At 41.2% G+C, this 27,861-nt stretch overlaps 1 protein-coding gene across 2 annotated transcripts in view; it reads right to left on the bottom strand.

Moving 5' to 3' along the window:
• The window catches only part of PRDM1 (PR/SET domain 1), a 120,168-nt gene extending 106,170 nt beyond the window's left edge, over positions 1-13,998 (bottom strand). The window contains exons 1-3 of one of the 2 annotated variants that reach the window (XM_043510740.1): positions 13,538-13,998; positions 12,970-13,062; positions 12,247-12,286 (exon numbers count right to left, since the gene is read on the bottom strand). The gene's annotated coding sequence lies outside the window, so the exon portion shown is untranslated. Of the gene's footprint in view, positions 1-12,246; positions 12,647-12,969; positions 13,063-13,537 lie in introns of those variants that run through there. The other variant, XM_038397865.2, reaches the window with a different exon arrangement.
• Between the last annotated feature and the right edge of the window lie 13,863 nt (positions 13,999-27,861).

The raw sequence follows: 27,861 nt of genomic DNA, 5'->3' as shown, positions 1-27,861 counted from the left end.
ACCATAGTGGTACAAGCCACCTAGCGTGCATGCAATTATAATGGTATAGCGGTTAGGCCGTAAGGAAAGAAGAATAAAGCATAAAACACCTTTATACTGGCATAACTATGTCCACATAAGGGGATACACTAGTATAACCATTTTGATTTAAAAAAAAAAATCACTCCGTAATCAACATAGTTATAGTGGTACAAGGCCTTGGTCAGTAGCAGTCATAAGGAATTTTAGGAAAACATTTGAGAAGTCAAGAGTTGCTTTGTTTTTACAGAAGTTTTTTTTTTTTTAAAAAAAGGACTTTGTTTGCCTGGGAGTAATTTACAAAGTGCCTCAAAGTGTGTGCTTTATTACAGACACATAATAAAACATTAACACACCACCCTTTAAAAATGTAGGTAAAAACAGTAAAGGTGGGAGAGAGGTTCTAAAAGAGAATGTCAAAAGGGGGAGGAAAAAGGTATATTAGTGCCAGAAGTGATTAAACTACAATTCAATTTTGGAGTAAGAAGGTTCTGAGTAATGGAAAAAGATGGAATGAGCTGATGGATTTCTGGGGTGGAATGAGCTAGGGCCCTGCACAGCAAAGGTTGACCTCCTGTCCTCAGATACACTAAACAGAGTGGTGTCTTAACACAAACATCCCATGAGACCAAGGCTCAAGAAGCTGTTCTTGCATATAATGTAGCCAGGGCCTACAATATTGAGGGCTTCAAACAAACAAAGAAACAAAAAATGCAGTAGTTCCAGCTTAAAGTCAACCCACCACTTCATAGGCAGACAATGTTGGCATAATAAGATTTCAGTAGCTCAAGCCAGTGAACAAACATGCTGTTGCATTCTGAACAACAATTGAGAAGCCCTGCTGAAAGCTCCACTAAATGGGAATTGCAATAATCCAGCCTTGTGATCACACCAGCACATGTTGCTGTTGCAAGGTTGTCATGAGCTAGGGGCACACACTGTGCACACTGCACAGCTAAAACAAACACTTGCTAATCATGTCCATCATGTCTTTCCATGGGAAGTGTGTGAACAAAAGTAAGACTAAAATGCTTAATCTGATTCACAATTTCTGAAAGAGTCCCCTCAGTAAAAGCATTCTAACATTGCTCCCTACCCACCACCTAGACTCCAGATTTTCTGGGCTTGAATGCATCCAGCAGGCAATATTGTCCAGGAATTCATCAGAGCAGAGAATGAACTTGCAGGTCCACGGGGAAAGACAGACAAAGTTGTGTATCATCAGCACATGGATTAGAAATGTTATCAAAAGATCTCAGATATATTGAACATGGAAAGTAGGACAGATCCTTGATGAGAACAGCAATTCAAATACCTGAGTGATGATACACAGCTGTGTAACACCACTATTTGACTCCTTCCTTTCAGGTATTTCTTGAACCACTCAAGGATAATTCCAGATAGACACACAAGCCGTTTCCCTTAGGCCATGTCTACTCTAGAATTTATTTTCTAAGATTTCTACAGTGTTGTCACTAGTTCAGTTAAACCTGGTAGGAATTCTTTCCTAAAATTTCCTAGTGTTGACAAGGCCCTAGTGCTGTAGCAACAAACCCTGGTCAATCATATCAAAAGCTGCCAAGAAGACCATCATGATCAAAATGGCCAAATGACCCTGATGTAATGCCAAGAGAAGATCACTCATGACTGTGACAAGAGCAACCTCAGTTCTCATGCAAGATATCCATGTCTTATAGAAATCTATTCAGACACACCATCATAGCAAGCAAACATTTGACAGTGAAGTGTAAAACATTAGCTCTGTCTAAATAATAATAATAATAAATAAAAATAAATATGTAAAGCCTCTGATTTAAAAAAGTAAGTTTGAGTAGGACAGAAAGAAGTATTGGTCAAACATTTAAAGATTTAAATAGCACAAATCCAATATAGCTTAGATATAAAAACAAAAGAGACTAAACAGGGTTATAACCATATTGTCCCAACTCTTATTTAATTTGATTTTTTCAATACTGTACAATGACTCAAAGAATGGAAGGAGAAGTTTTAACAAGTGCTACAATGTCTCCCACATAATCATCTTTCTCCATTATCCAAGAAAAGAAAAGAAGCGTTGCAATGATCAGGTTTGTAAGTTGTGATTAATTAAACAACTGTAAAGAACTAAGAAATCCTCTTCCTTTTTGGCATATGTTCTTTTTAGTTGTAAGTAAACTAGAATACAAGAAGCTAGTTTCTTTCCTTCGTAGCTATTTTGTTTTAACTTGCATATATTTGTGAAAGGTTACTCACCAGCCATTCTAACCTCATTAGTCCCGTGGTAACGTTCATTGCCTCTGAACAAAATGGTTTTAAGTCCTTCTGACAATAGGTCAATGCACTCCGTTGAAAGATTAGGCATCAGTTTCAATATTTGACTAGAGGTTTTTGTTGCTAGTTTTTTTCTTTTAATTACTTACCAGCCCTCAATCTGCCACATCCTGAATTGAATACACATACATAATAAGCAAATCCCTGAAAGAAAGTCATCCCAAACCAAGCAGAGTTGCGACTGGTTTTCTAGTGAAAACTTGCTAACAATGAACAAGTTGAAAGGTCACTGTGGGTAAGCTGCATGGCCCCTTTCCCTTTTCTCACTACAGTAACACCTTGAGGACCTTTGATCTAAATGTCAGTGGTGAAAATACACAAACAGATTCTTTCCTATTATACTCACAGGTGTACATTCCAAAAACTGTTACATTCCTTGACCTTCATCTGCACTGAAAATCAGTACTTCAAAAAAAGTGACCCCCTTCTCTTCTCAGATCATACCAGTATCAGAAAACAAAGTATCTATCGTGTAAATATCGTATTCTAAACACATACAGCCTGCCTGATATTACACTGCATAAAGCATCATCTACAAGGATAGGACCAGTCTGTTTTGCTACTTTTACTCACATTGAGTAGTAGCTTACTTTGCAGATAGTGAAAAGAATGAGAAAAGAATCTGCTCCTGGGCCACCCTACTGGATTTTATGTGTTGAGGAGACCTGGGCTCAAGGCTAACTTGACATACTCATGTCTGTTCAGTAAGAGTTGGCAATGGCATGGTTAGCCTCCAGAAATGTGGCATGAGTGCTTTAGCATATGTGAAAATATTCTTTTAGGCACCATAATTCCTAGTTTTCAACAACAGTTTAGACAGTGGGGTAAAAAAGTTGCTTTGCCTTCCCAGCCTTTTTTAAAAATACATTAATATATTGTGTGAGTGTTAAGGATATTCATATCCATCTATTGAGGTGCTTTTATATTACATAGTGTTTTACAGGGGTCTGAAAAGATTAAACACCATATAAATGTCAAGAATATAACACACAGAAGAAAATTATTATTTCTACTGTGTCAAAAAGTGCTCTATACATGCTTCTGACATGCCTCAGTTTCTTATGCACAGCATATTTGAAAGGAATATTTGAAAGAGTAATTAAAAAGCAACTATCTCAAGTTAGCCCAGTTGTACAATATGCTGTCCCCATCTCCTTCGGCTGGAAAGGATTTTGGAAATGGATACTCAGACTCCCTTCTCTAAAAAATGGCCTGGGAAGAAAATACTACTTCCCCAGACCTTCACACACACAAAAAAGAACGGTCTAGAAACAGCATGCAACATATTTTCCAAGACTCATGTAGAAACTACTGCTCTTTTGGGAGGTGGACGTTTAAAAAAACAAAACCATAGACAGTGTGCCTACCTTTTAAAGGTCAATCATCTGTTTGAGTGCTTTATAGTGGAGGCAGTACTTTCCCCTCTTTTTAAAAAACCTTAAATAATAAAAGTCAATACAGGAGAGGAGAGAAAAGAGAAAGACCGCTAAGAGGAGTCAATAGCCAACTTTCCTCTCCAACAATTTTATTCCACGTTTATCAGTTTGGAATTGTATTTAGCAGTTTGGTATTGTACTCCTACCATTACTCTTTTTGTCTTTTGTTTTTTTGAACAAAAGTTGAATTAAAAGTATAAAAGCCACCATCTAAAAACCTGCAGGCATTTTAAGAACTGCAGAGGTTAGAAGGGTAGCTCCTGACTCTAAATGGCACCTATTGTTTCTTTTCCCCCCTTGAATAACAAAAGGGGAGAAGAAAGCTATTACCTGTTTTTACCTCAGTAAAAGCCCAATTCATTTTTTTTTTAAATTAGGTGATCTTATAGAACAATGTGATTTTATAGAGCAATTGGGTCAAATATCCTGGTCATTTCTTTTATTGCATTAATAAATTCCATAGAAGGCATATTAAAACAAGTAAGTAACAGCAGAGAAACACCCAAGTAGCATGTTTTAGGATTCTGTGAAAGACAGGACAGATTGATCTAAAGGTATTTAAGTTATTTTAAAAACTGCTCTTTTAGGGCCAGGAGCATAAGAAGCTGATTTGATTTCACTTGGAAATTGTAAGGAAAGAGTTGCAAGGCAAGGCTCTGATCCTGCAAACACACATCCAAATAACGTTATGGTTGTGCATAGCCCCACTGGGTTCAAATCACACAAGTTAGGCCCTCATCCTACAACTGGATCCATGCTGAAGAACATGATGCCATGCCAAGTATTGGAGCGTTCTACCGCTCCAAGACTGGTGGTCAGATGGAGAAGAAAGGCTGGGACTTGAGCCTATGATAGTTGTCTGGAGGCAGTGGCTGACAAGACCTACCTCACCTGCATGGCCTCCTTCTGTCTGGAGCACCTGAAGCTTCACTGAGAGAGCCTCTTCAGTGGTCACCAGTTGCACCTGCCCATGATGGGCCTTCAACAGAAGAAGGGCCTGGAGCACGAGCTCCTAGAATTCTACTGCCAGGAACACATCAGCCTGGCCAGACACAAGCTGTGCACTCGGTGCAGGAGGCCAAGACAGAAAAGGAGTCACATCTGAAGAACATACTGCCAGAGCTGTATAATCAGGGTGAAAAAGCTTCTCAGGCATTGGATGAAGTAAGGATGCAGCAAAGACGAGCCAGGGAGACAGCTGTCTGAAATATGGGTTTTCAGAGAAGTAAATTCTTGGGCTATGTCTACACTAGCAAGCTTACAGCGGTGCAGCTGTACCAATTCAGCTGCGCCATTGTAAACCTTCTAGTGTAGCCATTCAATGCTGACAATCCCGTGAATGTAATTAATCCATCCCCAATGAGTGCAAGTAGCTATGTTGGTAGGAGAAGCTCTCCCACTGACATAGCGTTATCCACACCAGTGCTTATGTTGATGGAACTTATGCTGCTCGGGGGGTTGTTTACATCTCTGAGCGACATAAGTTATAACAACATAACTGTTAGTATAGACATAGCCTTGGAAATTAAAGCTTTAATTGAAGAAGAAAATGAGGCAATGAGGAAAGTTGAAGAAGAACAGCGAGCCTGTGAGAAGTTTGATTACATCCATAATGTCCTAGGAAAGAAGAAGAATGGATCCATGTGACTGCACCCTTGCCCTTATGCAGATCTGACTGCAGAATGAGGCACTTAGAGTGAAATTCTGACCCCGCTGAAATCAATGAGAGTTTTGCTATTGACTACAATGGGGCCAGGATTTCATTCTGAGTATTTACAAGACGGAGACATGTGAGTAGGCCTTGCATAGGCTAAAATATGTAAGAACTACTTTATATATAAATGAGTGTGTGGGTATGGGGTGTTACAGAGTCATGCCCTTAGCTTGTAAATTGATATAGGCCTACAAGATCAATCCCTAAATAAATAATTGCAGAAAAAAAGCAATCTAGGATTATATGTATAATTTCTTCTGTCACTTTTAAAAAGCAGCTTCAAAAGTTCTTTCAAAAATTTTAAAAAAACCCTTTCAAAAGTATTCTGCTTGACTGTGGGCAAAATGTACATAAAAGCCTAATCATTTCTAATTTTAATAAATACTATTTTTCTGCAAAAATTCTGTATTAGTTTTGAAATTTCTTATTCTAGCTCCAAAAAAATCACTATTAATCACAGTGTCTATATCTCCCACATCTCTCTATATTCACGCTGTTTCATAAATTACAAAAAAAGTTGCATTCATAATATCATTGTTATACAAATTATTCTCCATTGCATCAACTACTGTTTTCTTACAGTTACATTCTTAAGGACTGAACACAGGCGTGGTTTATCTTATCAGTATACACGTTAAATCCCAAGGCAAACTTTTATAGCCAAAAGACACATTGTCAGCACAGAAACTTATGATGCAAGTTCATGCCCCTTAATTTATAATCTAATTAGCATGATCTTCTTTAGCTAGAGGATGCCAAATAACATACAGAAGTTCAAGAGAATCATGAACATAATGAAATAAGAAAACTTTCACTTTGATATAAAATTTCTTACACCTTTGTGATTTCTGGAAATTTTGTTGGACTAAAATCTGAGGGCCAAACTTGGCCTACAATAAAATGTTCTCTACCCATGCATCATTTTATTGGAAGCATAAGTGCTGGAACTAGAGGTGCTGCAGCACCCCTGACTTGCAGTGGTTTCCATTATATCCAGGTTTTACAGTTTGGTTCAGTGGCTCTCAGCACCCTTGATTGGAAGTGAATGTTAACAGGATTGGACCCTTAGCCATGAAGTACCACATCTTGGGGCAGATCGTCAGCTGGTGTAAATTGTCAGTTCTATTGAAGCCAATGCCCTTAAGAGTAAGTGAGGTAAAAAGTAACACAAAGTGTGTACTGATAAAAAAAAAATAGGCAAGAAAGATTGAAAGCCCCTCCGCTCCCAGCAGATATTAAAGACATTGACTTGAAAAGACAGACATTTCTGAAACTGTCCCACTCAAGATCAATTTTACAGCATTACCCTGGCAAACCACATCACCAGGAGGAAATTGAATCTAGACATGCAGTGAAAAGTTAAAAAAAAATTTTTTTTTGGAAAGGCATCAACTTGTGGCCTTTTACAGCACAGTTTCTACCCACAGAGTTTACTAACTAAAAATGAAAAGGGAAATCTGTACTTCTGTCTGTGTCATGTCACACTTGATGGAGGAAAAAAAAATATATACACTGCACATATTATTGTTTATTTATATTTCCATGGGTAGCCAGTTGAAATTTTGTAGTTTCATACATTTCCTGCTTCAATAAAATTAGTGAAATAATTAAATTTTGCTAAAATTAATTACAACTATTTACTATAATATAGTATATAATTCTGATGGAATAGGAAAGCTGGAAAGGGTAAAGTAAATTACTAGTCAATTGAAAAAGGAAACTCACTGAGTACACTCATATCTGCTTGGAGCATCTACTATCACAGTGTTTTTATGCACACTCTTTATCTATTTATACCGTACTTATATAGCCCTTCATCACCATTGTATCTGGGCCACCATATCTTAATCTTGTTACACTTTCCCCCTTGAAGTTATTGTTTATAAACCCCAGGAATAACTGGGAGCTGATTTTAAAAATAGATATTTATGCAGTGCCTTTTATTTGCACTGATGTTGGTAGAAAAAAATGTTTAAAAAGGTGAAGATTTTTTTTTATTACTCCCAGCCCTCTTTTTCACAAACATAAAAAAAAAAAATCCTCAAAACTCACTCCGCTCTCCAAAACCATGAATTCTGACAACTGTATAAAAAAAATACCTACTTCATACAGTAATACTTCATTTTGCTAAGAAAAATAACTTTGTTTACAGAACTGTTAAAAGAATATAGGCAGCAATCCACCAAATTATATTCTACTTTCAAAGGGAAAGAAAACTTTAGTTTGACCCGTTGCAAATGAGCTATTTTAGTAACAGTGCCCTCACAAATGCTCATTAGCCAGTTGATAAAGAGAAACAATTATTTCTCCACTTTACTGACCAAGCAATGCTTACTATTCTTAATGCATAAGATGTACAGATTCAAATGTGTAACTTATTACTAGTGATACTGCAGCCTGGTTAAGAAAAGTGTCAAGAATTTGGCAAACAGAGTAAAGTCATTTTTGGGGGGGGAAGTGGGTGTGGGGGCACCCTTTCTAAACTCCTTTACATCAAACAAGCTGATAATAAGAGGGTTGCCAACAACAGTGTTTAGGAACCTTTAATCACAAATGCAGCATCATCAGGAAGCTATTTATAACACACCTACATCTGGTAAGCTAGACAAGACAGGAATGTTTCTAAATATAACAACACTTCTATTCAGGTGTGATTTAAAATGTCTGATTTTAAGGAGGACAAGTATATTTAAGAGCTCTGAGATGGATTACAACATATATGATTAATAAAACATAAATCCTATTATAAGAGAAAAGCTACCAAAGACTGAATGGAGGAGGGAAATAAGGAAAATGTTATTCTGTCTTCATTCTTCCATGCTTCTGGAATGTGGGTAGATCATAGTAAAACTTTAAGTGGCAAGAAGATTAAAGGAAAACTGTTAAAGCCAAGAAGGACACTAACATCATCTGGTGTAAACTGGTACAGTTCCACTGACTTCAATGTATCTATGCTGATTTACATCAGCTGAGGATCTAGCCCCCTGGCTTTACAGAAGGTATGGTCTATTAAAATTGTGATTAATTTAGAATCAAGGCTTCCATAGCAATTAAAGCACATCCTGCCCTAGCTAGAAGCCACTTTGTCGCAGTATTTTTCTTTTTTGTTTTAAATAGCTTTGTAGGCACATTCCCTAATAAAAGATACAAACCTAAGCACATTATTGACATTTATTATTTCATAGCATCTTCAGGAGTGCCAGGCACATGACAGAAAATACCTCAAAAACAGGTTTCTGCCCAGCAGATCTTACAGTATAAGGACCAATCATTTTAAAAACCCTAACAAGTGTATTGCTTATTATTAAAAATAGTCCCAATGACTTCAGTGGAGTGCCTCACAGTAGCAAGAACTACGTTTGTATAAAGAACAGGAGTACTTGTGGCACCTTAGAGACTAAAAAATTTATTTGAGCATAAGCTTTCATGAGCTACAGCTCACTTCATCAGATGCCATATAGTAAGCTGTAGCAAGTGATGGACTTGGCAAACAAGAGAGGAGACCAAAACAGAAAAACACAAAAATATGATTTCTCAGTTTAGGCATGCATACATATATTTTTGTGGATCAAAATACATTGTGTGTGTGTTTCTGTGGACTTAGGACACATTTTTCATACATGACGTTGCAGAAGAGGATTTTTAAAGCCTTGTCTTTGGACATTTTTATTGTATTAGAACATGATTATGTCACAAATTCTAATATGACACATTTAGTGAAGATGTACCCTAAGAATGACTTGAATAAGGTGAAGGAATTAAGAATAGTGGCAAAAATTCTTAATAGCAGCTCCCACATGGTTTCATGCTTAGGCATACATCCCATGCACTGAAAAGTATAACTATAGAAAAAAACATTTTATCTAATATTTAAGGCAAAAAATGGAAAAGGATGCCAACTATGAAACTAAATTAGCTGCCAGCACTCAGAGGTTTGCAAAAAATGAAGCCAAATATCCATGATATTTACTGCAATATTTACTTAAGCACCAAAAGACTAGAAACCATTGTCGTAATTTTAATGCTTCTAGTGAAAAAATAGTAGCAACTTATCATAATTATCCAAAGTTCCAGCTGGAAATGCAGTACCTAAATATTTTCCATTATCTTCCTAAATATCATTTGGGACAACTGAATCAGTAGCTTTAATGACAGAAACAAATAAATATATCTGCTACTCAATGCCAGTTACTTTTTTCTGTGCTATTTTCTGGGCTCAAGGTGTTTCAGTGTAATACTTCAACAACAACTACTTAGTATTTTGTATTTCAATTTTTACAAAGTTAACATTTAGAATGGTACCATTTGTTGTGTCTATGTAAGACTGATCAGCTTAAATATAAAATGTAAAAAAATGGTAGAGTCTTTCAGCAATACATAGTTTGTAGAGAAATAATTGATTTATTTTATTAGTTGACAATTGCTGCTTTTAAGACAGGATAGAACCTTAAGTTGCATTTGTCTTCTAGCCACTGGTGTGAATTTTGCAAATTAATAAAACATGAAATCAAGTATACATCATTACTGTATAGTTCTGTTGTAGTTTGTTCATAAATGTTGAAAAAATATAGTTGTCTATTTATGACTCTTTCCCAGCAAAATAGTAACTGTACTGTAGTGTATTCTGTAAAATTAAAGAAGACTTAGAAACATGAGACCTCACACTACAGCACTGTGCTATTATCAGTTTATTGAGACCATGAGTGATAGATACTGAAGCTTTTGGCAAGATTTAGCAGGTTCGTGAATCAGCAAATGAGAGTGTGGCTCTTCTGTAATAAATCTTTTCATAAATGTTCATATCTTAAAGATATGCTCACTTACTATTTCTGTATTTTACAATTAATTAGTTTTATTAATACATCCCCTTCCACATATTTTTATGTTGGATTGTAATGTTACCTAGTAATTCTACAAGGAAAAATTACATGTTAACATGAGGAGGACTGAAAAATTACAGCCCATGTAAATCTTTTAGAGTTTTTTAAATGCTTATTATTTGTTAGGATCATACAAAGAAAACTATATATTTCTTTGAAATTTTATTAATTGCTTTCTGGAAATAAACTCACTGTTATTTCAGTTGGAAAATTTAATAGTTCTTACACAATACATTTCTAGCTGATTGATGAGGAAAATAAACCCTGTTTGTTTGTTTTTAAATATGATTTGTGCAACTAGTTATTCAAAGTGAAGCTGCTATAGTAGATTATATTCATTATCACTTCCAGCTACAACACTTTACAAAAGTTATAGAATTTGTTACATATTTTGGGGTATCACATCTGCTTAAATAATTTTTCCAAACAAAATTATTTGCTCTTTTAATTTTATTTTTGTTGTTGTTAAGTATTAATTTGTGGGATTCAGCAACAACTACATCTTGCAAATGCAGAAATATAAATTGTTTAGAGGCATAAGCATTGTAAATATGATACAATTAAAAAGAAAATTAAAACAATTTGTCTTATTTGTAAGAAAATCTCCCCAAAATCCTCTGTATATTGCAAAGTTTTATAGCTGATGGAATTAAGATTTAGCATTTATCAATTAAAACAGAATTCACTTGGAATAGAGAGTTAAGACTTGAACTAATTTGTCAACCACGATTATCACTTGGAAGGACATTCAGTTTATTAAAGACAACTACTGTGTGATAAGGACAGGATAGATACTAATAACCATGCCGTTTAAATTGCTTGAGTTGGCATTATGCCCAAGTTCTTCAGCTCAGTATATCAACGCACTTGTTGCTGGCAAAGAAAGAGAGGAACTCCACCAGATCTGAAAATACCATACAAACTTCTCTTTCAAAATAAACGATGAGAATGAACTGTCCTGCTCACTCCTTATGTTTCCGTTTGGCGGAGAGGAGAAAGACAAAACTATCACAGTCCAATAAAAGAAACTATCTTCCTAAATAGTAAAAAATGGGAAAGCATAAAGATGTTAGGGCTCTCATTTTGAAATTAATTTATACATAGTAGTCCTACGTTCCGCTTATGTTAATACTGCAATTATAAACAAACAGTTGCGTTGTCTAATTGACCATTTCCCCACCTCCCCCTCAACCCCATCCCCCCCAAAAAACCTCAAAACTTCTTGCTTTAATTTGACTAACCTATGAAAAGTAGAAAACTCCTGGTGAATCCAATGATTTTGTTACAGTTTATTACTTTAAAAAATAAGTTGCTTCAAAAGAAATAAAACGAACACATTTGTTTCTATTTTAATTTAAATCAAGACAAGATTGATGCTATCATGCAATTTACAATAGCTATAGAAAGTGTTTTCTTGGCCCATTGTAAAGCTGAGAAGAAGGTATTTTACGCACCACCATTTCCTTTCACTTTACACCAAAAGTCAAATTAAGTTTATTTTTGAGACACCTTGAGTATTATGTGTGTGAAGTTAGATGTCAATTTTATATGTGGAAAAACAACGAAAACATGTTTTCATCATCTTCTTGTGTCCCTGTTAAAGAAAACGTGTATTCTCTTTGGACAGGAAAAATTCCTCAGCTCTAACTAACATCCCGGTGTATAACTGAAACAAACGACATGTTTGCTAAATACTTTATATTACTGCATTTGTTCAAATAGTGCCTAGTAATGGGTCAGCATTACCCCATTCATCAGGAGTTCAGTTGAACAAATATAGGAGTTTTGCTGAGACAATGGGCCTCAGCTGCATGACAAATACACTATATAGCCTTGAATTTTAATCTTTGGTGAAAACGTGTCTTACCTTTTTGCAAATCGTTCTCCAGCGTCTTCAAGTGAATGATCTAGAAAAATAAAAACAAACTCCAAATGTAACAGGGCAGAATTTGAATCCAACCATCCACTTCGCTAGTTTTTGTCCAGACTAGTTCCTCGCCGTTTGAACTACAAACAGCAACTTTCCCGTGACATTTATTTTTACTAGTGAGCAATAAAATCACCCCGTTGTCCAATTAATGAGCACATCAGCGTTTCCATGTGCCTTTCACTATCTTGTACGGGGGGGGGGGGGAATGGAACGGCAAAGACATAAAATAGCATCAGTGACAAGAGTTTCAACTAATTTATAAATCCAGATAAAAGTTAATAGTTAAACTCCTTCCTCTCTCCTCCACCCTCCCAAGTGCTGATATCCTTTAAGTAATGCACTGTTTTTGTTCTCTTTTACCAGAGGCTAGACAATCTGTCAACATTTCCACTTTATTTACGGGTTGAGCAACAGCAGTTCCTCAAACATCAACATTTTACGTTAATCCTAGAGATAATCCACTTCTCTAAAACTCAGAGATCTGCCAGCATCCGTATTATTTATTTTTAAAAACCAACAGTAAGAGTCTCGATCTCTCTTCCCTGCGTTCAGAAACGAGGAGGAAAACTACCCCAGAATCTCTCCACTTTCAGTTCCCTTTCCCCGCCCCTCCACTCCAGGCAGCCCCCCACAAAAAACATTCCCCACAGATTCCCCCACCTGCTCGAGTCTAGGGGGATTTCACAGGAGGAAACAAAATCTTCCAAGTGGTTCCTTTCGGGCGATTTCTTCAACCCGTCTGGAGGTCTAAACCTGAAAAACAAACACCTCTATTGAATGCAAACGAAGCTTTGGGGGACTGAGTTAATTCTCCAGCAGACAGCTACTCTCAGTGTCTGGTTACACAAACATACCTACAGACAGGTTGGGGAGAAATCCCTTAGAAAGCAGAAATAAATGCAAAGGGTGGTGTTGTTTGGACGGGGGGGAGGGGGAATCTGGAGAGGGCAAAGACACCCCCAAGGGAGCATGCCCCGGGCAGCTTTAATGCCGGGACGAGGAGGCAGGAAGGGGGTGTGTGTGTGTGTGTGTGGGGGGGTATTAAAACAATAGGAACAAGCTGGGAAGGGGCAGATGCTCTAGAAAGATTGAAAGAGCTCGTGAGAGAGGGGGAGACTTTCCCCTAGCTAGAAGGAGGGGGGGGGTGTGGTTGGGGGAGGGGGAGCAGGGCCACCCAGCCCCCCCCCCCGCGCTCCTGCTTGGCCACTGGCCCCCGCGCCGAACTTACCTGCGCTGCCCGCGGGGCGCTGGGGGCCGGCGGAGGCTGCGGCTGCCGGGAGCCCTGAGCCCCCTGCCTCATCGCTCCCGGGCACAAAAGGAAGCGGGGCGGCCGCCGCACCGAGCCCAGGGCGGGCGGGGGGTGGGGTGGGGTGGGGTGGGGGGGGGGAGAAGCAGGCGCCACCCCAGGAGGGACACAGCCCCCAGAAAGCTTATAAATCCCCGCGGGCGGCCCCGCCCCTCCTCCGCCACCGCCTCACAGCGGGGGGGGGGGCAGCTGCCCGGGGGGGCCTCGCGCTCTCAGGGTCTCCCCGCGGCGGGCCCGGCCTCCAGGGGAGAGAGACGCTGCGGGCGGGCAAGCGGGCGGGGGGGGGGGGCAGTTCACCGGCCCGTTGCCCTGCCGCGGGGTGGCGGTGGGTTTACTGGGGGGGGGGGGGGCGTTGCGCGAGAGTAGCACTGGCAGCACCCAGCCGCCGCCGCCTCAGTCACAAGCCGCCCTCCTGCCCCGGCTACTTCATTGACCTGGGGGCGGGGTGTGTGCGCGCGTGTGTGTGCGCGCGGGGGGGGGGGGGCGAGGAATAGCCAGCTCCCCAAATCTCCCCCTTCACCCTGCCCAGACCCCCAGTGATTGGGCAGCTTCCCATCTGTCACGTGACATTCCCCCCCCCCCGAGCTGCTTCACTTTCACTTCGGTCCCGCAGCGAGGGATGGGGGGGGGGGGACAGCCGCTGGGAGTGGGGTGACTGGGAAAGTGACGGGCTCTCCTGGAGAGGGGGCAGGAGGCCGGGCGTAATGGGACGGGGGCAGCAAGGGGGATGTGTGTGCGTGTGTGTGTGTGGGGTGGGGGGGGGGAGAGGGTAGAAAGGTTGCTCCCCAAAGACAGAGGTGATGGATGAGCCCTGAAAACTCCCTTCACGCCCCAGCCCCGGCTTCCTGCTGTCAGCAGAGCTCAGGGCGCGCGCCCTGAGACACACACTCGCCCTCCCCGAGCCCCAGCCCCAGCAGGGACAGGCGAACGGGCCGGGTGCGTGTGGCACTGACTTAGCTGTGCTGCCGCCGCAGAGGTTACAGCCCGGGGGCTGGGAGCTCTTGCAGTAAAGCACATTTTCTTACTTTAAATAGAAGGGGGGGGGCAGGAGGAGGAGAAGGAAGATGGGTGGACTGGGCGTGGAGACTTATAGGAGCCTGCTAGTGGGAAGCCTCCCGGTGGTGCGCTGGAGGGGGTTTGCGGGGGGCCTTCGTTAATACTCCAGGATCAAATTGAAGGCTGGGTTGGAATGATTTCTTTGCTTTCTGATGGCACTCACGCCCTCTCTGGAAACTACTTAATCATCTCTGCCAGCGAGGGTTTATCTTAAGGGCTGATAACAATCCAGCTTCAGAGCAAGCGCTCTGCCTTCTGAATAGCAAATCGCATCAGGTATTTTCAAAAGGTTTCCCACGCAAGATCCCTTTTCAAGGTCTTCCACATCGCTCTTCCCCCCGCTTTCCTTCCCCCGCTTTCCCTCCCCCGCCCCCAGCCGTTTGAAATGCTCTGCACACCCAAAATTACTCAAATCCAACAGGATACTCCTCTAACAATACACTCAGTGACCCATGTTTATACTAGTGATGAAGCTGGCCCAGTATACATTTTGAGAGCTAAGTGTAAACATTTCCAGCATGTGCACTTTAATACAAGTATGTCAGATGTTGTCTCCTCCCTCCTCGGTTATGATGTAGTGGCTTTGTTAAATGGGAAAAGGAAAGATTAGATTCCCCCTCTTTTCACTGTAAGCAACCTCATAAGAACATAAGAACAGCCATATTGTATCAGATCAAAGGTCCACCTAGCCCAATGTCCTGTCTTCCAACAATGGCCAATGCCAAGTGCCCCAGAGCGAATGAACAGAACAGATAATCATCAAGTGATCCATGCCCTGTCACCCATTCCCAGCTTCTGGCAAACAGAGGCTAGGGCCACCATCCCTGCCCATCCTGGCTATATTAAGGGGGGGAAATTTTCAGAGAGTCCTTTGTTAAACTATTGGCATAATTCAAATGGTAGGAGCCAACTGGGAGGGGTATTCCTCCTCCATTCAACAGTTCTTGCACTTCCTCTGAAATTATGATTACCTGCACTACACTTAAATTGCTAATGGGAGAGGTGGTCAGGTCAGTGACCACATAGCAGAGTGGACAATTACGCAAAGATGTGATAGCACTTATTTTGTTAATTATTATCTCACATGTAACATTCAGATAAAACATGATGCCTTGTGTGAGTCAATTGGCATTGGCTTTTTAATGCTTTTATTTATCTTCTTGCTTTCTGTCATTCTATCAGCAGTCGCCAACATAGAATATCTCACCTTCATCACCTTTAATGAAGTAATCTTCAGCCATATTCCCCTGGGAACTGGCCATGAACACAGCTGTAAAGTTGATGAGCAGTGGCACATGCATGCTGTAAGACACAGGAGTGCATTAAAATTTTGCTCCATATCCTATAAGACTACTTGAGAAAGAGCAATCTCTGACAACTCGTAGGTTCCATGAATAGGCAAAATATACCTGGGATCATACTACTGCCAGGAAAAGAATAAAGGCTATATAATATAGATTCCTGTCTGCATCTATGGTCAATGACACTGGCTTCAGAAGAAGGTGGAAAATCTCAGATAATATTATAATACTTCACCATAGGAGATTTTTTTTCTGACCCAGTTTATGCCTGAAACCATTAGACGTGATAGTTTTTGTCATTTTTGTCTTAGTTACTGTAACTGAAAAGGAAACTTGTTCATAAATGTTTATTTCTTGTTTGACTGTATGGTAGTGCCTCAACAGTATCCTGTTGCAGTGAGTTCCACTCATTAATTGTGCTTTGTGTAAACAAATATTACCTTTAAACTGTTTTAAACTGAGTCCCTGTTAATTTTAGTATTCTCCAATGTGCTTTTAATATGTAGAACTTTCATTAGGAGTTACACAATAGTGCTACTCCGTACCATTCATAATTCCATCAGATAGTCCCTTAATCTGCACATTTCAAACATGGGGCCAAATTCTGCCACTTTTTCTCACACTGAGTAGCACCTTATTGTGCCAGACAGCCCAATGAAATCAGTAGGCTCATTCAGAGTAAGATACTACTCACTGAGTATCTGACAGAATCTGGCTCTAATTGTATGGTTCCTCCATCTCTCTCCGTCCGTAACCATAACATACTCACTAAACAGGACTAATGGCTTGAGTTGGGGAAAGAAAACATTTTGGGGAAAGAAAACTGAAACATCATTAGTGAAGGTGGTCAAGAGCAACCCACATAAAGCACCTTGCAGGGAGAATGAATAGATGACTCAGGCAGTCTATCATCTGATTTTGTGAAAAGATTAAAACAATCCTAGCCAAACATCACCAGGGCTATGATTTTACCAGGGTGATTTTAGGAAGAGCATTATGTTTCCCCCCAACTGCATTTGTGTCATACCTTTCCACCTTCAGTTGCACAGAAGACTGTAAAGAAAAAGGACACAATAGAAAGTGAGGGGAAGGAGCTTTAAAATTTTTGGTTTAATTTAAAAAAAGAAATCAACCCATCTGTGTGTAACCTTATTTTCTTGACTGTGCTTTTATATTAAATATTTAAATAACATTTTTTTTATTTGGTAGGAGGATAAATTTGGGTCTAAAATGTATGAAGTTACATCATTTATGTGTGTTTTTTTGTTTTACTTTAACATTAGGAAAAGTGGTCTCAAAAAATGTGTGACTATCTGACTAAAAAGAAAAGGAGTACTTGTGGCACCTTAGAGACTAACAAATTTATTAGAGCATAAGCTTTCGTGAGCTACAGCTCACTTCATCGGATGCGAATACAGACTAACACGGCTGCTACTCTGAAACCTGTCATTATCTGACTAAGGAATTTCTGCACCTCAGAATTACAGAGTTCTGACACTTATGATGTTGTTGCTGCACGATGGGAAAGTATTTTTAATACTCCATATTAGAAACAGAGTGGACTGGAATCCAAGGTGAAATGGCCTCCATTTGCCAGTCCAAGTGCAGTGTCTGAGCCAGCACATTCAGGATGAACAGGCTGGGTCTGATGTGCTGATCTATGATTTCTGTTTAGCAATACTGCCATTTGCCAGCATTAGAAAAACAGAAGACAAGTCCAAACAAATGCATGAAATGTATTTCCATTCTGAAATACCCACAATCCTTGTTTCTGCTTGATGTACGCTTGTGGACTGCATCATTCCCACTAACATTTCATTCTGAAGTGAACAGGAAACCTACTGAAAAATGCTCTGGGACAAGGTTAATTCTAACTCCCTTTTTTCCAGTCTCCCTTAGTTAACCATGCTAAGATAGTCTCCCTAGCCACATCAAATCATCAAACAACCCATCTCAGAAATCTATTGTTTTAATGAGATCTGTGTCCTCTGGAAACTTAGATTTGATTAAATTTTGGGAAAAGGAACATGTATCCATTATGTTATGCAGAACTCTCATTGAGGTCAGTGTAATTCCATTAATTGATCTAGGGTAGTATATGGCCCTTAGCATACTGCTGACACCAATAATAAAACCTCTTTATTAAATATATATTTGTAGCAGCTCCAGTTTCTGTAAGGCGGTGTCTTGTACTACTTTAGATTCACCAGAACTCTACCTGTGGATGGAGGACAGTAAGGTACATTTCCATATCACTGCAAAGACCAGATTCTCCCCTACAGCCTATCAGATGATCCTGACCCCTAAGCAGTTTCAATATCATTTTTAATAAAGTTAATACCATGCAGAAATTTTAAAGCTAACCCAAGTATTTTGTCTAATGAATATTGGAACACTGACCAAATGCATGAATATGGAGTACAGATGTCCCCATTCTTTATGCAGCTGGGCCAACTAATTCAGATTTAATCTTCAAAAAAAATATAAAGCCACCAGAGATCTATAATATTCCGGGTATGCAATCCTTGGATTTAAATAATATGTTGCAATGTATATAGTACTATTTTAGATATGCATAGGTGTTTCATCGCTAAAAGGAGTTGGGAAAGGTAATCTTGTGGGTTAAAACAAAGAAATGGGAGTTAGATCAATTTTCTATTCCTGAACAAGACACAGACATCCTGTATCCTTGTGTAAGACACTGCCTCAGTTTCCCTGTCTATGTAAAGTAAATAACACTTTGTAATATTTTCCACCCTGTTTCAGCAGTTCTAAATGGCTGGGGACCCACCTCTGTAAGATACCACTTCTCTCCCTGTGACATAGTGATGCAGTTGCAGTCAAAAGAAGCACCTGATTTCTAGCCCCATCCATATAAATGGGGAGAGGTTTGCAGATTATTCTGTGTTATAGCCCTAGACATTTGTAACCCACATGCTCCTCAGATCAGTAACAGCTCCAGTTTATTAGCCTTCAGGAGCTGCTAACTCCCCCTCCCTCTCCTTCTGTCTTGCCCATGAATAAATGTGGATGTTGGAGAGAGCTAGGTAGTAGAGATGTGGGACTCTGGGGATGGTGTGTGAGAAATGATTCATGTTTATTATACTGATGTTCTGCCTAGATTAGTTCAATCTGGGAAAATTGGACGGGGTGGCTGTTTATGTATTTTTTTAGGATATTTTTAAAAGTTTGTCAAGGGCACCCAGAGTACTGGATAGGTGTTCTTTTATAGTTTGTAAAAATCCAAATAAAAATAGATAAATGCAAGGAATTATTATTAAAATCAAGAAAAATATTGGGGTGTCATTATGCCTTCTTTCCTCTTGTATATGCATGATTGAAATTTCAAGGAGATTTTACCTGGTGCTGCTTGGTTGTCATCTTTGTACTTTCACTTAAAATGACTAAACCCCCAAATCAGTAGTAGTAGAAAATTCTAATATTGGAGAAGTTATATAACTAGCAATTATGTGAGAAGAAAGAGAAAGTTAAAATGATTCTGCCACAAGTGAAGAACCATTGAGATTGCCTACTTAAAACAGTTTGATGAGGGAGGTAGTTTGTGTTTATATATGCTACTTTTTGGGTAAGAGGTAAAATTTTCAAAAGCATCTAAGACTCATTTTCAAAAGTGGCCTAAGCACTTAAGAAAATAAACTTCACTGACAGGCAATGGAACTTATGTTTCTAAGTGCCAAAGTCACCTTTCAAAATGGGACTTAGGCTGCTAGGTCACTTTGGTGCTGTTACTAGAAGGGAGGGATTTTTTTTTCATTTTGTATTTTAGGGTAATATTTGGCACTTAGCTACTGTTCCAGGCTCCAAAGCCATAAAGGCAGCCTAGAAAGACCTCCAGGAATATGTGAATTGCAGGGTTTACATAGGAACATAGGAATTGTCCTAGTGGATCACACCAGGGATCTATCTAGTCCAGTAGCCTGTCTGAAACTGTGGTCAGTATGTGCTGCTTCAGAGGAAGGTGCAAGAAGCCCCTGGAACAGGTAGTTATGGAGAAGTCAAGTTTTTTTGTATTCCTTCTAAAACTATTATCGATTTTTTTAAATTCTTCTTGTTATAACTCTGGGCACCCATTCTTGTTATCCACATAAATGTACAATCCTTCTTTGAATTTACAAAGGTCTTTGCCTCAATGTTATCTTGTCTCAATGAGCTTCACGGGTTAACTGCACATTGTGTGAAAAATTCTTTTTATCAGTTTCCAATTTGCCACCTTTCAGTTTTATCCAATGTCCTCTTTTTATTGTATTATGAGAGAGCACACTACAAGTTCCTGTAAACCTGCTCTCTACCATTGGTTGCTTTTAATACCTTTCTTATACCCCCTCTTGTTCATCCAGTCCCCATTCTACCCAGCTGATATCAAAGGCAGTGTTGCCATTGACTTCAATGAGAGCAGAAGCAGGCCCCTACTCTCTCAGGTAAGTCACAGTCTTTTCAATCTCTCTTTATATGAGAGTATTTCCATGCCTCTAATCATTCCTGTTGCTTATCTCTGAACTCCTTTATTTCTAAGGTTTCCTTTGTGAGTTAGAATGACCAGAATGGTCGCAGAGTGTTCCAGGTGAGGGCTTACCTCTGATTTGTGTAATGGCATTATAATACCATGTTTCTTCATCCCATTCCTTATGCATTCTAACATGTAGTTGGCTTTTTGACTGTTGCTGCACACTGAGCAGAGTTTTTCACTGAGCTGTCCACAATCATGCCCTTGTTTTTTCTCTGTCATTATTACTTTAGAACCCAGTATGTACGATTCAAACGATTCCTTCTTGCCTGCAGTGTTTTTCAGTGGCCATCCTGTTGCCCCATTCGCCTTGCTTAGTTACTCCTCTCTGAAGTTTGTCCAAGCCTTCTCTAGTCTTGGCTAACATAAATAAACGTGGCCCTGGTAAATTATGCTACTTTACAGCTCATGCCCTTCTGCAGCTGTGCGGTGTAGGGACATGCTGGGGGTATGTCTGGATTTGGGGAGGAGTGTGTTGGGGCAGGAGGGAAAAGCCCAAGCTGCAGAGAAGTCCATTGATGTCTCTGGACAGCCACCTGTACAGGCTTTCCCCAGAATCCCACTTTTCGCCTGTAATTGCATTTCCCAGTTCTGCGGCTGTGGAATTTCCACAGTGGAAAAGCCCATCTGCACTCGTACCTGTGGATTGTGCTCACTTTTTCGCTGTGTGTTAATCCTGTTCATTACTGGATAGTACATGTGGTTTTGTAATGCCATTTAATTGTCCCCCCTCCCCCCCAGTCGTAGCCAGGGGCACATTGTCTTATTTATTCCAAAACGGCTTTGAAGGGGGTCATACTGGGGATTGGAGTTGATTAAATTATCCTCCTTTCCCCCATTTGGATTTTCTGATATAGACAGCGGAGTCCACCTTCCCTGTGAATTAGTGTTAAAGTGAAAGACATTGTTAAAAGGATAATAAAAAATCAACAAGGCATAAATACTAAGTGATTTTTAAGAAAATATGTCCCTCCCGCCCCCCAGGGAATGCTCAGCTGCTAGTGTTATGTTTGACAGCTTGTAAAAGGCAAGTTTTCGCTGAGGAGCAAGGAGAGTGGAGGAATAGGTTGAGATAAAGAAATCGAGGCTAATGGAGATATCTGCTCCACAGCTTGAAGGTGTCGCCTTACCGTGCTCAGTGTCTAGAGAGGAAGAGTACGAGCAACAAAATGGTCATAAAATATATTGTTGTAAAAGAAGACAGGAAATGTTTCTCCCAAAATCTCTGGTGCCGTTTTCCCATCTGGTGACATAAAATAAAACAGACATTTTACCTTCCCTCCTAACCCGACTCTCCCAACACCAGCCCAGCCCCACATCTTAAGGGAGCCATTGGGTAATTTCCAGAGGAACTCTGCTTTGGAAGAACACAACAGTTAAGCTGTGATAGCCTGGAAAGCCTAATGTGAATCTGACAAAACCATTTATGTATTGACCAGCTTGTTAAAAAGAAGGGTTGCAGTCCTTTAACCTAAATATGTGACCCAAAACTCACTGCATTAGACCTGAGGAAGAACCTTTGCTAAATTCACATTTAATTCTGTAAGGAAATGGTTAGAATAAAGGTTGCCTAGCTTTACTGTAATGGCATTTTAAAGTCTGTAATTGGAAGACTATGCTTTAGCTCTGAGGAAAAAACAATTGTTGTTTCACACTTGCCAGGATGATTGTATCTACAGGAGTGACAGGGAGGCCCTAGTCTATATGATCCAAGGGAAAGGCACATTAATGTTTTGCTGAGTTACTGAGCACCCATAACTCTCTCCCTGAAGTGAATAGAAGCTGGAAGTGCTCAGCATGTTGAAAAGTCAGGCCATGCATAGTATAACATGGAAAAAAAAGACAATACATTATAAATCTTGTGTGCTGGCTTATCTGTTATGGGTCCCAGTGACTGGTGGGTTTAATTGATTATGTCTTTTCTATTGTCCTTAAAGTAATACATTCACTTTTTAAACTTGTTAGTGCTGAGCAAAGTTGCCTTAACCATGTGAGTGAGTGGTAGAGATTTCTTTCTTTTTTAGGCTTGGATATCCAGCTCCCACACCTCTTTGTTAAAGGGGTCTTAAAGCCTGCAGAAGTTAGGGAAGCCATTGTCCTCCACTACATTATCATTAAAAAGAAAAGGAGTACTTGTGGCACCTTAGAGACTAACAAATTTATTAGAGCATAAGCTTTCGTGAGCTACAGCTCACTTCATCGGATGCATCCGATAAAGTGAGCTGTAGCTCACAAAAGCTTATGCTCTAATAAATTTGTTAGTCTCTAAGGTGCCACAAGTCCTCCTTTTCTTTTTGCGAATACAGACTAACACGGTTGCTACTCTGAAACCTACATTATCATTAGTGCTTCACAGCCCCCCACCCCCAAACTCCAGGTGCCTGTGTGTGGAGGGACGGTTTCTCAGTTGAACCCTCAGCAATATTCCAGTGAGGTTTTAATTATTAGAAAGAGCCTGGGGAATGCACAACATGTCACCCTTGGGAGAAACTTAGCAAGTCATTAACAGTCCCCCGGAATCTCAAACGATGTCTAACTTCTACCCCAAAGGTGAGTCTGTTGTTAGAAGATTACTGTCGCTCTACCCCAGAGGCCAGTGGTAAACGCAACCAGGCGATAATAACACGGCATTTAGCTTCTGGGAAGCCGCCCCACAGATGGGTACGGATTTTATAAACTATTTTATGAAGCAGTACATTTCAAGCAATCCAAATGCGGGGGACCTCTCTTCCTACTCACATTTCGCGCAGCCCTTCTGCCTAGAGCGAAACCAAAGCTGTGTAACGAGATAATTCTCGAACTGACCCTAACCTTTTCGGAGGGACTTCCTGTTTTAAAATATAGCCATGCACATGTTCAAAACAAAACAAAAACTTTAAAGGGATTTCAAGCAAAACCTCAGGGAAAAAAAAAAGATTCCTCTTAGACTTTTCTTCCCGACACCAGCCGTTATGTATTTCCTTGGCAATGGAAACTAACCCCGTGTCAGTGACTGATTCACCACCCTGGACAAAAACCACGAAGAAGTGTCTTTGTAGTATGCCTTTTCAGAGCCATAAAAGCATAAAACTTTGCGGGTTAGCTGCGTTACTCCACCAGTCATTTAGTGTGCGGAAAAAAGGGGAGGGGGAGCCCATGATGCCAGGCTTTATGATGGGGAATCGGCGCCAGTTACAGTTATCTTTTACAACTGCTGTGAACATTTTGCACTGGAGCGGCAGCCGATTCAGACCCTGTAGAAGCGATGCGTTCACAGATAGTAGCTCCAGCGAAAAGAATCCTCTGGTGGGGAAAGTAAGATCCTTGCCTTCATCTGTATAGGGATCTAACTACCTCACACACCATTAGCAAGAATAATACTGTAGCCCTCATCTGGACAGAACAAGGCTTTAATTCCATCAAGCGGTTCAGGTGGCAAAGCGATAGGAAACCCCTAAACGGAACAATGAACCTTCAAGAACCCTTACTGCTGGACAAATTTGTAACAACCACCCCACTGATAGAATACGTTTGTATTTTACCTTTGCCCCCTTCCCCCCCCCCATATGTTTTATTTTCTATGTTGCCACGGATGTTTAATAAAACGGTGTGTCTTATTCCCCCTGCCGCCAGTCTTCCCCTTCTGCTGGCTGGTGCTGGTGACGTTATGGTGCTGACCTGGTGCCATCTGCAGAGGACTGGACCCTGGTCATCGCAGGGTCAGACAGAAGGTGGTGGGGCGGGGAAGCAGACACACCACAGATGAAAGAATAAACAGCATGCAGAGAAAGCCTATTTTTGCATAATTGATCTTTCCCCAGTATGAATCATATGAAAGACCCTCAATTATTTATGAACAGTTGTAGGCAGAAGCTGACATGAGAGCTGGTTAACAATGGATGCTGCGCTGGTTTATGTTTCTTTTTCTCCTTTGCTGTCTCATGACCTTTCTTATTTCCCTTCCTGGGCTCCCCACACACCTGCTCCTCTACCGCCTTCTGCTCCTCCCCAGTCTCCTTCCTTTCCTCCCGAGCAGCTTTCCGAACAAACCCAAAAGTCGCCAGCCTCCGAGGGCAATGGGCAGCAGCAGTCCCACTGGGAAGTTTTGCCTTTGATTTCTAGGAAAAGATAAACAACTGTTCCTCTCCGATCCATCCTGCGGCTGGAAAGTTTGATCCGCACCTTCCCTAAAACACATATCGTTTACAAGGAAATATTTGTGAGATATCAGGTATCGGAATGTTACCTGTGACAGCAATAGTGATTGATACTACGAACAAAACCATGTAATAAGCCAGCGGCAGGCTTTCGTGCGTTAGAGGCAATTCCGACTCCTATATTACAAACAGTGTATAATTTTATGGTGCAACTTTCTCCCATTTTTTTACATGCACACACGGGACTAATACTAATAGTATGATTCAAATGTAAACCCTAGAATAGTTCTCGCGCTATAGTTCTTCAACCACATTCATTTTAACCCGAACAAACCAAAATCGTCGTCCTTGGCTCCCTTGTTACTGGTTGCCTAAATATTTCATTATATAATTGTCAGGAAAGAAAGACACCATTTCACAAGCTTGATTATTAAATAAATAGTCGGGGAGAGGGGAGAGAAGAAAAAATAAAGAGATTATCTCCCCGGATTTCCCCCCTCCCCCATGGTGCCACATCAACAAAATAAAGAGGATAAGATTATTTTATTGTAAAATCGTTTTTGCATCTCATGGATAATGGGATTGTCTTTCCGGCATCTTTAAAAACAACCTGACAGAGTTGCTAATTAAAAGCAACGAACGCCAGTTTTTCATAAACATTTTAATAACCAACCAAGCAAAACGAGAAATCAGATCAGCAATGCTCAGTGTTTCTTAATTCAAGTGAAGTAAGTCTGCAAAGACTGAGCGGAAGAACAAAGTGTTCACTTGATCCAGCTGCGAAACAAGATCCAAACATATGTTAACCCTACAAACCGACGAGACAAAATGTGGCCACAAATACGTGACTCCTGGATCCGCATATGTCTGGGGCTGGTGAAGCGGAGGAGATGGAGATATTTCTTGCTAGGGAGGGTTTTGCATCCAAAGGGTTTTTCTATAGACTGATGTCTCCTTGCCGAAGTTACTTTAAGCAACAGTATGTTGAATCCGTTTGACTGTAATGAGGCGCTGCTTGAGCTTTTACCAACCGTTATTTACAACTGACCACGTATTGTTGAAGATTTGGGAGAAGAATTCCCCATTTCCCCACCTTTTCTCGGCCCCCCGGGAGCCGTGAGTGAAATCGTGGGGAAAGCTAAGGCACGTACACTAGGGGCATTAAAAGGAGTACTTGTGGCACCTTAGAGACTAACACATTTATTAGAGCATAAGCTTTCGTGAGCTACAGCTCACTTCATCGGATGCTTTCACGAAAGCTTATGCTCAAATAAATGTGTTAGTCTCTGAGGTGCCACAAGTCCTCCTTTTCTTTTTGCGACTACAGCCTAACACGGCTGCTCCTCTGAAACTAGGGGAGTTATTACACATCTGGTGGTCAATATGCAAAAACCACCTTCCAGCCCTGGTCGATGAACCCGGGAAAAATCTCAGTCTCAGCTGGCAACCGAAGCCGGTTAAAAAGAAATTGACAAAGTTAAAAACACTAGCGGGGAAATAGCCGATCCAGAGATAGGAAGGGAACCCCCAGGGGAGATGGACCCGAATCTTACTAGGTGCCGGGAGTTTCTTTCCCCCTCTTGTTACAGTGCGAGCAGAAGGACCCGGAAGCCGTATCCGCGCCAGCAATCCCACTCCCCCCGGCCCCTCCCCACACACAGCCAGCCAGGCAAACACCTGGGGGGGGGGCTTCACCCAGCGTGTGCAAGCCACAGGAGTCATTGACCCACCTTGGGAAGGCTGGGCACGGCCTTAGGTGCGTGCTCAGAGGGGGATCGCTTCGGGGCGGGGGAGCGGGGGGATGAGCTAAGTGGGACGGAGGCTGCTGCTGGGGCTCTCAGGAGGGATGATGCCCTGCACGCGTGAGGGGGGGGGGGAGGTTTCACCGCCCGGAGCGGCGGAGCTGGCGGTCCCGTGGGAACGGCCCCGCCTTGCTCGGTGGGGCCGGGAGAGAGCGGAGCAGGCGCGGGCAGCAGGGCCGCGGAGCTCCCCTGCCGGGGCTTAACTGGGCTGAACCCGTGGCCCCGCAGAGCGCAAAGCTCAGCCCGGGACAGCGGAAACGAGCCAGGCGCCGCGCATTGCTCAACTTGAACACGGGCCCGGGGGGGGGGGGGGAAGCGAAGCCTTTAGGGCACGGGGAACAAGCGGTGCTGCGGGAGAGTTTCAAAGGGAAGTAGCCCAGCTTTGGGCTGCGTCTCCCCCAAGCCCCCGGACGCTTATCCCATGCTTTCCCCATGAGAAAGAGTCCAAAAGAGAAAGCCGCTTCCCGTAACTGGAAACGTCACTTTCCCCCGCACGCTTTATGGCTGCAACCTGCCGCCGAGGTTGGCCTCCTTGCAGGTTCCGTTCCGATTGACGGGAAGGTTTAGGGAAGTTCCGCAGCTATATTGCTCACATAAGCAACCTCAGCGCGCCTGATCCAGCTATTCAGGGAATACAATGGGGTCCTGTGTCCTCGCTAGCGGGTGAAAGGTTACCGGCCCCTTGACCAGCCGCTTCTCTTTTCAGGGATTTATTAAATCGGCCGAGGCTGTGTGTCATTGGCGCTGGAAATTTCCCCATTGACTTGTACAAACCGCGGAACCTTAAGCCTATATCAAGTGATGAGAGAGCTGGGCAGATCAGGGGGTTTCAGCACTTGCGAATCTCTTCATTTCATCGCTTTAAAAAAGGAGTTTTCCCTTCCCGCCTTATTGAAGAGAACTGATCTATTAATAATCAGAATGCCAAGAGAGAGGCTCCTCTATAAGGGTTTAAAGGGACTTTTTTGTTCTGATTTAGGATTGGCTTTTAAACAGTTCTGATTCCCTGATGGTTTTCCATACGATAAAATCTTTGATTTAACCAAGAAATAACTGAAGATCAGAAACATGTGAATAAGTATACAGAAGGCATTGTTTGATGTGGGGTTTGCCATATTCAATTTGAAAATTGTTCCCAGTTTGGAGCCTCTCGGCCCTACTATAATAACAACAGGGAACCTCAATTGAACTTTTTTTGGGTCACCTTTTCCTGCCATATTCCACAAAATCATAACACTCAACAAGCCAGAATCATTTTTATTTTAGAATTAGTGCTGACAATTTACACTTCTACCAAAAAGTTAACTAAAACTAGACAGACTAGGTGAATGTCCCTGTGGATTTATGTATCAAGAGACACAGATACATAGTCTTGCTAGTTTTAGTTAACTTTTTGGTAGAAGTGTAAATTGTCAGCACTAATTCT

The sequence above is a fragment of the Dermochelys coriacea genome, chromosome 3, assembly GCF_009764565.3.
Source record: "Dermochelys coriacea isolate rDerCor1 chromosome 3, rDerCor1.pri.v4, whole genome shotgun sequence".
NCBI lineage: Eukaryota > Metazoa > Chordata > Testudines > Dermochelyidae > Dermochelys > Dermochelys coriacea.
The sequence above is the reverse complement of the archived record's forward strand: the minus strand, read 5'-3'. Positions and strand labels throughout refer to the sequence as shown.